At 33.9% G+C, this 8,846-nt stretch overlaps 1 long non-coding RNA gene across 1 annotated transcript; it reads left to right on the forward strand.

Moving 5' to 3' along the window:
• The first annotated feature begins 1,231 nt into the window (after window positions 1-1,231).
• LOC135085722 (uncharacterized) lies at window positions 1,232-2,212 on the forward strand. The gene is made up of 3 exons (XR_010260206.1): window positions 1,232-1,330; window positions 1,765-1,850; window positions 2,189-2,212. It is a non-coding gene; the product is annotated as an uncharacterized LOC135085722 (long non-coding RNA).
• The last annotated feature ends 6,634 nt before the right edge of the window (window positions 2,213-8,846 follow it).

Raw genomic sequence — 8,846 nt, forward strand, 5'->3', positions numbered from 1 at the left:
TATTTCTAAAGCTAGTTCACTAGCTAACTATGGGCAAAAAAGATATATTTTTCAATTTTCTTAAATATTGAAGAAAAAAAAATTTAATAGGGAACAATACAATTTCCTCTGTGCATAAAATAATCAGAAAATTTTCCCATATTACATTGTTTCCCATATCCTGCAATATTAATATTGCGAGAAGTAGGTATTTCTTATTTATAAAATAAACTGGCGGTAGGTAAATAATAATTAAAATATCGTCTATAGAATGTTCTGGAACATTTTAAACTGATTTACTCCATCCAATGTTTAATATCTCAGAGTAACGAAACTTGATAAAATATTTCTGGAGGTAGATCGAAAAAATACGACGCTAATGGCGCATTTACACTATGCAGGAAATTGACTGAGACGAAGCGCGAGCACATTATGCAAAAAATTGTCCGAGACGAAGCGCGAGCACGCTCACCGAAGTATGGGCGACTCACGGCGAAACTAACAGTGCCTGTTTACACTATATGGCTCGACCAAGTTCCTGCATTAAGGTCATAGCAGACTTATCAACTCGGAAAGGGATCAACACTGTATCACCTTTCGCGCGCTGTCAACCGCGAGGCGAGGCGTTCACGTTACGGTGCGGATAAGTGTGCGTTGCAGTATGGAGTTTCATACAAAGAATACAGACTGCCTCGAGTTGATACGGTTACGATCCCTTTCCGGGCTGATATAGCTACGTCCTTTAACTGCGCCACTGTGCGAATACAGGACCGAGAGTGAGCGAGCGACAGCAAGACACCACGAGAGGTAGCGAGAGCTCCCTGTACAATTAGGTTGGGTTGCACCACCTTACTTTAACTATAACAAACGTCAAGAGTCTGTCAAACTCCATACAAAAACACTGACGTAGGTAGTGCAACTGAGCCTTAGCACAGATAATATGATGTTATTACTAGTGCCTTAGTGTACACTCGCGCACGGCCTGTCTCGCGGTCTCTCGGCGAGTGTAACTGCCGGCATAAATCTAGGTCATCATAGTAACAAACTTGATAGAAATTCTGGAGGTAGATCGAAAAAATTACGACGCTAACGCTATAGTTCCAACTTTAAACGTCGAACACAAAATTCAAGTACAACAAAACACAAGTAAGATGGCCACCGAGCAGTGTGAACTCGTGTTCGTGGAAATTTCTTAAAAATCCACAATATTGGTGTAATATTTTCCAGTTGGAACAATATTTATTTATTTTGAAGTACAATTTATTACCGTCAAATGAAAATTTAACGGTTTCCAAAATTAAGTAAGTTTTTATGAAGTGATAAAATACGCGACCACGTTGCATCATTTATGGTGAGTCATATTTTTTTGTCCATTTTTTTACAAAAGCTGATACTGATTTTATTGTTATTATTATAATTTGATTTAAAATAGATGAATATCTTAACAAATCACAGTGATTAATGTAAAATTCTATTGAAAATAGGCATTTTGATAACTTATATCCAATTTAAAAAAACGTGACAGTAACGGATTACCCCAGCAAAATTATAAATTTGTCCTTTAGAAAGTCGAGAGAGCACATTGTCCATCGTGAGCAGAAATTAATTGTCCATTGATAGCAAAATTTGTTCAAATTGTAGTTTTAAAGTTTTTAGAAAAAAATAGATTTTACTGGGGTGCCTAATGTTTCAAAAATAAACACTGGAATTTTTTTTACAAAAAATCGTTCCAGTCCGGAATCAAATTAGTACCTACATAAATAAATAGATAACTTTTTTTTACAGATATTAAAATGTTTCTTTAACAAATCAAAGGTACTGGCTTGGCTGTTTCCAAAAAAAACAAGTCGTGAAGAATTTTCAAATGTTATGTAAGTATTTTAATATTTCTAAATTACCTACCTACTTTGTAGTTAGTTACATAAAATCAAAATTTACACAGATACTTTTTGTGTTGTATAGCCTATTTATTATCGAGGAAGGCTTTAGGCTATACTACATCATCCTACAGCCAATATAGAAAATAGGGGCGGAGCAGTAATAAAAAAATGTTGCAACAACGGGAAATATTTATTCCAACTACTTACTTAGGTAACACGCGTACGAAGTCGCGGGCACAGCTAGTTTAAATTATAAAAAAAAACTGTTTTGGATTCTGTTGTTTTTTTTTACTTAGTGCTAAACATCTTGTTATTTCACTATCCCACAGCTTTGTCAGCAAGCAGCATCGGCTGACAAATATTCAACCGCTGCGTTGAATGCAGCAGCCTTGGCGCCTACGGCGTGTTATGCCGTCTTGCTGTAGTAACTTGTCAATCCTTCTCATGGGAACTTCGTAAGTACAAAACACGTTCCATATCCCGTTTATTTCCGCGTGACGTCATAAAGTGCTACTTTTAAGCACGCCTTGACGTCACGGGCCATTTAATTGCACGCTTTATCTCTTTCTTTAATTTTTACTAGATTGAAAAAGTGAATAATACCAACGTGTCGAGTATTTTTTTGATAAGTTAACCGACGGATTAATTCAAACTTTTGTTTCTTTTACAAAGGAAACATCCTTAAAAACATACGTTACGATAACGTTTTCTTACTACTTTCGTCTGATTTATCATCATCATTTCAGCCACAGGACGTCCACTGCTGAACATAGGCCTCCCCCAATGACTTCCAGATTAACCGGTTGGTAGCGGCCTGCATCCAGCGCCTTTCTGCTACCTATCGGTCGTCGTCGTCCACCTTGTTGTGGATGTAACTTTCTGACGTTTAAACAATAATCTCTTTGGAAATTAAAATAAACTTCATTCCTTTCACTTGTTTTTTTGGGATAATTTTAAGTCCTGTCCTTTCACTTATGTTTAGAAACGTAGGTAATCCTGCCTGACGTTTCCCGAATAGTTAGTTACTTAAGTTTTTTTTCACATGCCTAATAATTTAATTTTTTTTTCATTTCAGATTCTACTAAAGGCCCTAGATTCTACGGAAACGAACTGAACACGTGGTAGTCTGGACCTAATGCATGCAGGTGACATGTAACATCGGTCTACCTACCATCACCTTGAGTATAACTAATCCAGTTTTGAATGTAAAAAATACTCATCTTTAACTTCTTAGTTCTGCTTTATCCTGTAAAGGCTACTGAAGTGCTTTCTCAGGATCTTCGACTCTTTATAAGCATTTTTTTATTTTAAGATATTTTGTAGTTGTCGCGGTGATTGCGAAAAAAAAAATATTTTTTCAATCAGATGACATCATTTAATTTTCTTTTTCAACGGCATAATTTATTTTAGTCTTTTAAATCTGGTACCTACCTAATTACCATAAAAACAATGAAAAACTAATTGTTTTGTTTGTAAACCATCTTGGGCATCACCTACTATGTCTACTGGTGACATTAGGCAGTTTTCTGTCTGCCTATTAACATCTTGACTATATTAATGCAGTTTTGAGTGTAAAAAAATTCCACGCTTAATTTGTGGATAAGTTGCAGTTTTCTGTCTATCTTGAGCATAATTATTCCAGTTTTGGGTGTAAAAATATTCTACCCTTAATTTTTAATTTGTTATTTCTGTTATATGATGATTTGCGCGAAAAAAACACATTTTTTCATCTACGGAGCGCGTAATAAAGAGCGTAGAGTAACTTTAAAAATGCAAATAGTATGTAACATTAGAATTATTATTTTTATTCTATGTAATTTTTTAGATACACTTGGCAGATAATAAATTTTATAATAATACATTAACTTAAAATGACTTAAAAACTAAAATTTTAAAATTACTAATGATAAAAACTATTTACAAAATAAAAAAGACTTCACCCCCAGCTAAGCCGAAACTTTAGGAATGTTGGCACTATTTTAAACAACTTTTAGATCCAAAGACAAAATTAATTCGTTACATACATATTTATTTTTATAATACACACTTGTCACAATATCTACATGAACATTCGATTAAACTATAATCTTCAAGAAATAATAATTATGTAGGTACATATTGATCGAGGCAAGTAATAATTGTCTAGTTTCATAGAAATTGTATCATTACATCTTTGATTTAAATAGTGTCTTAAATCCTCTTGAGGTTTGTCTAGACACTAATGTTCAAGATCACTATGTCAGTCAGTCAGTCAGTCACCTTTGAGTTATATCTATTTAGACAATTTATTAGAAGATTCAGATAAGCATGAGAAACTCTATGGTAGAAAGCTAACTATCGTATCGCACTCGTCATGTACCAGCGGTCACAGTCAAACCACTGGTCTTCAAACACAGGTCAAGCTACAATTTTTTTTATATTCAGATTTTTAATTCTTTTTTTCAGCTGTGTCCCCTGATATTTACTCAAGGGGTTCTTCATTTATTATTGTTTGTTAAGGAAATAAAAAATTTCATTTAAATAGTACTTTCGACTGATGTGGCCGTAGGGCCGACAGAGTTGATTCTCTCCAAGACGACGTCTTGATCTTGAGCACAACTAAGTAGTCCATTCTTGCTTGTACCGTTTTCTAGTGGGTGGTACCGTAAGATCCAGTTTTTAGGTTTTCCTCACAATTTGGTCCCAGGTCTTTCTATGGACAAGTGCTTGTTCAGCTCTCATTTCCGTTGCTATCAGTCTGTGGACTTTCTGGGTGCACCACGCTTAGTGGTTTTAGAGGTCTTTGCCATGTCTGTCTGCGTTTTTTTAAACTCGAGTTTTTTAGACTTGCATAGACTTTAAATAATACTCACAAAAACAGTACTTAGATGGTAGTACTTAAATGATACTTGAATAGTACTCGAATAGTACTCGAATTGTACTCTAATAGTACTCGAATGGTACTCGAATGGTACTCGAATGGTACTCGAATGGTACTCGAATGGTACTCGAATGGTACTCAACTAGTAGGGTAAACCAGAGAGTGATTGCCCACTGGTAGTGATTGCCCGCTTTAAGAATAATATTGTCAGGTGCTGACTTTGAATCACTCTAGTTAGATTTGAATTTACTAAGTAGATGGCTCCGAGATCAATGTACAGTAGATTTAAAATGTACAATAGGAAACACTAAAAAAAAACAGTTATGGCGGATTTTGTCAAGACGGGTGAAAATGTTACTCAAACATGTAAAGACTTTAACAATTTTACTAAGGAATTACTTTCTTAGAGGTTAAATTTTTTTTGCAAGTTATTTAATATTCAACTAATGGTGTATAGTCATGATGAAATTATAAGTGTTTTCTCCATTATCAATGAAAATAACTGATAAAATTTGATTTCTAACGGTCATTTTAACGGTGGGTAATCACTGCATGTAAATCTGTATATTTTTAGTTATTGCCCACCATCATTTCAGTTATTGCCATATGTTAATGTATAGTTATTGCCCAGGGCAATTATTATTAGAATGTTGCCACCATGCAGTAGCAGTGTTTAAGTTGCTCATTGCTAGACTTGTTTTGCAATTTACAGGCATAAATATTAAAATGGCTTTTAATGTTTCATTTTCAGTATGCCAAAGACTCCAAAAGTTCAATATAGCATAGAAAATTTGCAAAAAGCGATCGAAGCTGTACAAGATGTATCCAACATATGAAAAATATGGTTCGGCTTGAAAAAATTGATAAAACTTCAAACGCAAATACAAAAAATGAAAATCCTACGTTAAATCTACTAGTGGAAATTTAATTGTAAGGAAATAGATACAACTTTAGGGAAGAATAACCAACAGCTAATTGAACATTCTGAGCAACCACTTGAACTGATATCAAAGAAGATAAAAAAATAAATACATAATAAAATTCAAATTTTTGCGTCATCTATGTTTTGAAGTACATAGATGATTCTGTCTCTACCGATTCTGACTCATCAACATCAGCTCAAGATATTTGATAATATGTTAATAAGGCCAAACGCAATTTATTTTGAAATTTTGAAGACTGTACTACTAGAATTTAAGTTTAATGTTTTGTTTTGTTTATTTAAAGCCTATTTTGTCATTTTAAAATTGATTATTTTGTTTTAAGATACTGGGCAATTACTGTGCTTTGATGTGGGCAATTAGTGTAAGTAATGGGCAATGACTGTACTTTTTGGAGGATTTTAAATTTATTTCAATATTTTCTAAGTTACGTAAGTTTTAACTAAAAACTGTTAATATTCTGTTTAACAGTTTATTGAGTTATAAGAAAAAAGTCATAAATGGTCGATAATTAAAATACTTTCTTTAATTTTTCATCTCAATGAGTTTGAAATCTTTAAGTGGGCAATAGCTATACGGTTTACCCTACCTACTTTCTAAAAAGTACTGAAATAGTACTTTCGGCTTAGGTGCAAGATGGTCTTGAGCATAACTATTCCAGTTTTGGGTGTAAAAATATTCCACCATTCTTTTTATCCTTTCAAGGTTACAGTGGAAATTAAATGAAGCACTGCTCCTCCCGTATGCCGTTTTGTATACTAAAAGTCTGTTAGGTTAGATGTTTGTTTCTATGGACACTCGTCTCAAAAGACTTAACATCCGAATTCACAAACAATGCTTGCTTAAGTGAATACTTGAGTGAGTAAATGCTTGATATACTTGACCTCATCTAAGCCAGTCTTCAAATTTTTTCTTCGTTGCACAGGTCAACAATATTTAACCCTTTTTGTAGAAGGCAGCAAGCATTTTTCCATTTTTCATTTTCATTTTTCCTCTGAATTTCCTTTGCTTTTCGGATCCAATACTCAATACTCAATCGTTTACTGCTTAACCACATTAGCATTCACATTAGATCCGGAGCTTTTTCGACCGGAATTTGGTCTCAGGTCTTTCTGAGGACAAGTTAGTGCTTGTTCAGCTCTCATACCCGTTGCAACTAGCATTCAGCACCTTCTGGTCGCAACTTTCTAAATATTATTTTCTAAATAGTACTACATTGGTACTAAATAGTACATAAATAGTACTTTCTAAATAGTCAAGAAGCTTTACACGCTTTGTGGTTTCAGAGGTCTTTGCCATCTGTCTGCGTTTCGGCCGAGGTGCAGACAGAGTCGACACTCTCCAAGATTGCGTCTTAATATTGAGCACAATAATCCAGTTTTGCTCTGCAAGATGATATTGAGCATAACTAGTACGGTTTTGTGTGTAAGAATAATCTCTCTTTGCTTTTTGTCTTGTAAAAGCTACAGTAGAAATAAAATGAAGCACTGCTCCTCTCGTATGCCGTTTAGTATACTAAAAGTCTGTTAGGTTAGATGTTTGTTTCTATGGACACTCGTCTTAAACGACTTAACACCCGTATAAACGATGCTTGCTTGAGTGAAGCAGCAAATCGAACGCACAGCGTTGAATAGAACTCTGTGATTGGTTCGTGTGTCACCTTGTGCGTCCACGCTCACTGTGAGAGCTCATAGTAGTGTTTGTGAATACGGGCAATAGTGATTTTTGCCTTGAGTATAACTAGTCAGGTTCAGTCTTTATCGTAACTTTATTCAGGTTATATAACTGTATTCTACTGTACTTTTTATAGCCCGACCAGGAACATAAAAACTAATCAAATTAACCCGTAATCCTGAATCCTGATACATAAAGTTAGCCTATTAATTTAACACAGGTACGACTGTACTCAGTGTTGCACTATCAAATGCAATTGACGCGCCTCTATGCCAGGGTTTTTATGTTCCTGGTCAGGCTATAAGCATTTTCTTATTGTAAGGCAGTGTCTCTTAAAGTTATATATTAGTTATATATATTTGGCATAACACATCAATGGTGGTCCAAAATCACAAAGAATTTTAAAGGTAAACTTATCTTACAACGAATGTAAGCCAGTTTCGAATTTGATAAAATTATTTAATAATAATAAATAATAATAATAAATCCTTTATTTAACCAAGGTTACAACTTAGTATTGCGATGGCTCCTACGTATACTGGCGTAAGTGAAAAAAGTAAATTTTACAGGAGAGCCATTTTAGTGGCCAGAACCATATTTTTGGGTCATATCTTCTGACCTACTAAAACGAATTTAATGAAATTTCACATTTAGCCTTAACATGTAATGCTTTTGCTACTGCTGTTATCAATTTTTATATTTTTCTTATATATTTTGAGATTTTACGCATTGCCCTTTTACGTCGGCATATTTCTATAATTTCATGTATATTGTTCAACGTAAAGAGACTTAAATGACAACGTAAATATAATATTTTAAGCGATTACTATCTTTATTTATGCATGTAATTATTTTAATTGTTATCATGTGCTATATCAATAATAAATCAGTTAGAAAAAGTCGTTTAATGTACCGTTTTACGTTTTAACGCAAATACGCCCATATACTGTGCTCGAGATTTAGTTAGGTCTTTTAACATAATGTGTCATATTTTTAAAAAATATAAATAACTTGAAAAAATCGAATTGCCTAAGGCGGGAATTGAACCCACGATGCCTTAGGCAGTTCGATTTTTTCAAGTTATTTATAATTTTCAAATTAGTTTGAGATGCGACTCTTAACGCTAAAAATTAAATAACTATATAATGTGTCATAATTTATAAATAAAACAATTTGCTAAATATTTTCATGGCTTTATTTAAGATTTGGATTATAAAAAATATATGTTTATGTAAGCAACTACTCGTATAGATTGACGAATCGTATGATTGGGCTTTATACGTGGCGTAGTTTTGCACATACGCCTATTTGCCTAAAATTTTATTTTGTATCTAATGGAAAAAATTTTTTTTTTTCTTACTGACGTTATAGATTAGAGCAAAGTGAAATCATTGCTTAAATAATTGGAAAAAGGCGTAAGCGGCAGTTTCGCCCTTATACGTAGGAGCCATCGATTGCTAGTGGTCCCCAAACTAGGTTACACCTGTCTCTTGGGAAAGCCACGATAGCCCA

This window comes from Ostrinia nubilalis, chromosome 29 (genome assembly GCF_963855985.1).
Source record: "Ostrinia nubilalis chromosome 29, ilOstNubi1.1, whole genome shotgun sequence".
Lineage (NCBI taxonomy): Eukaryota > Metazoa > Arthropoda > Insecta > Lepidoptera > Crambidae > Ostrinia > Ostrinia nubilalis.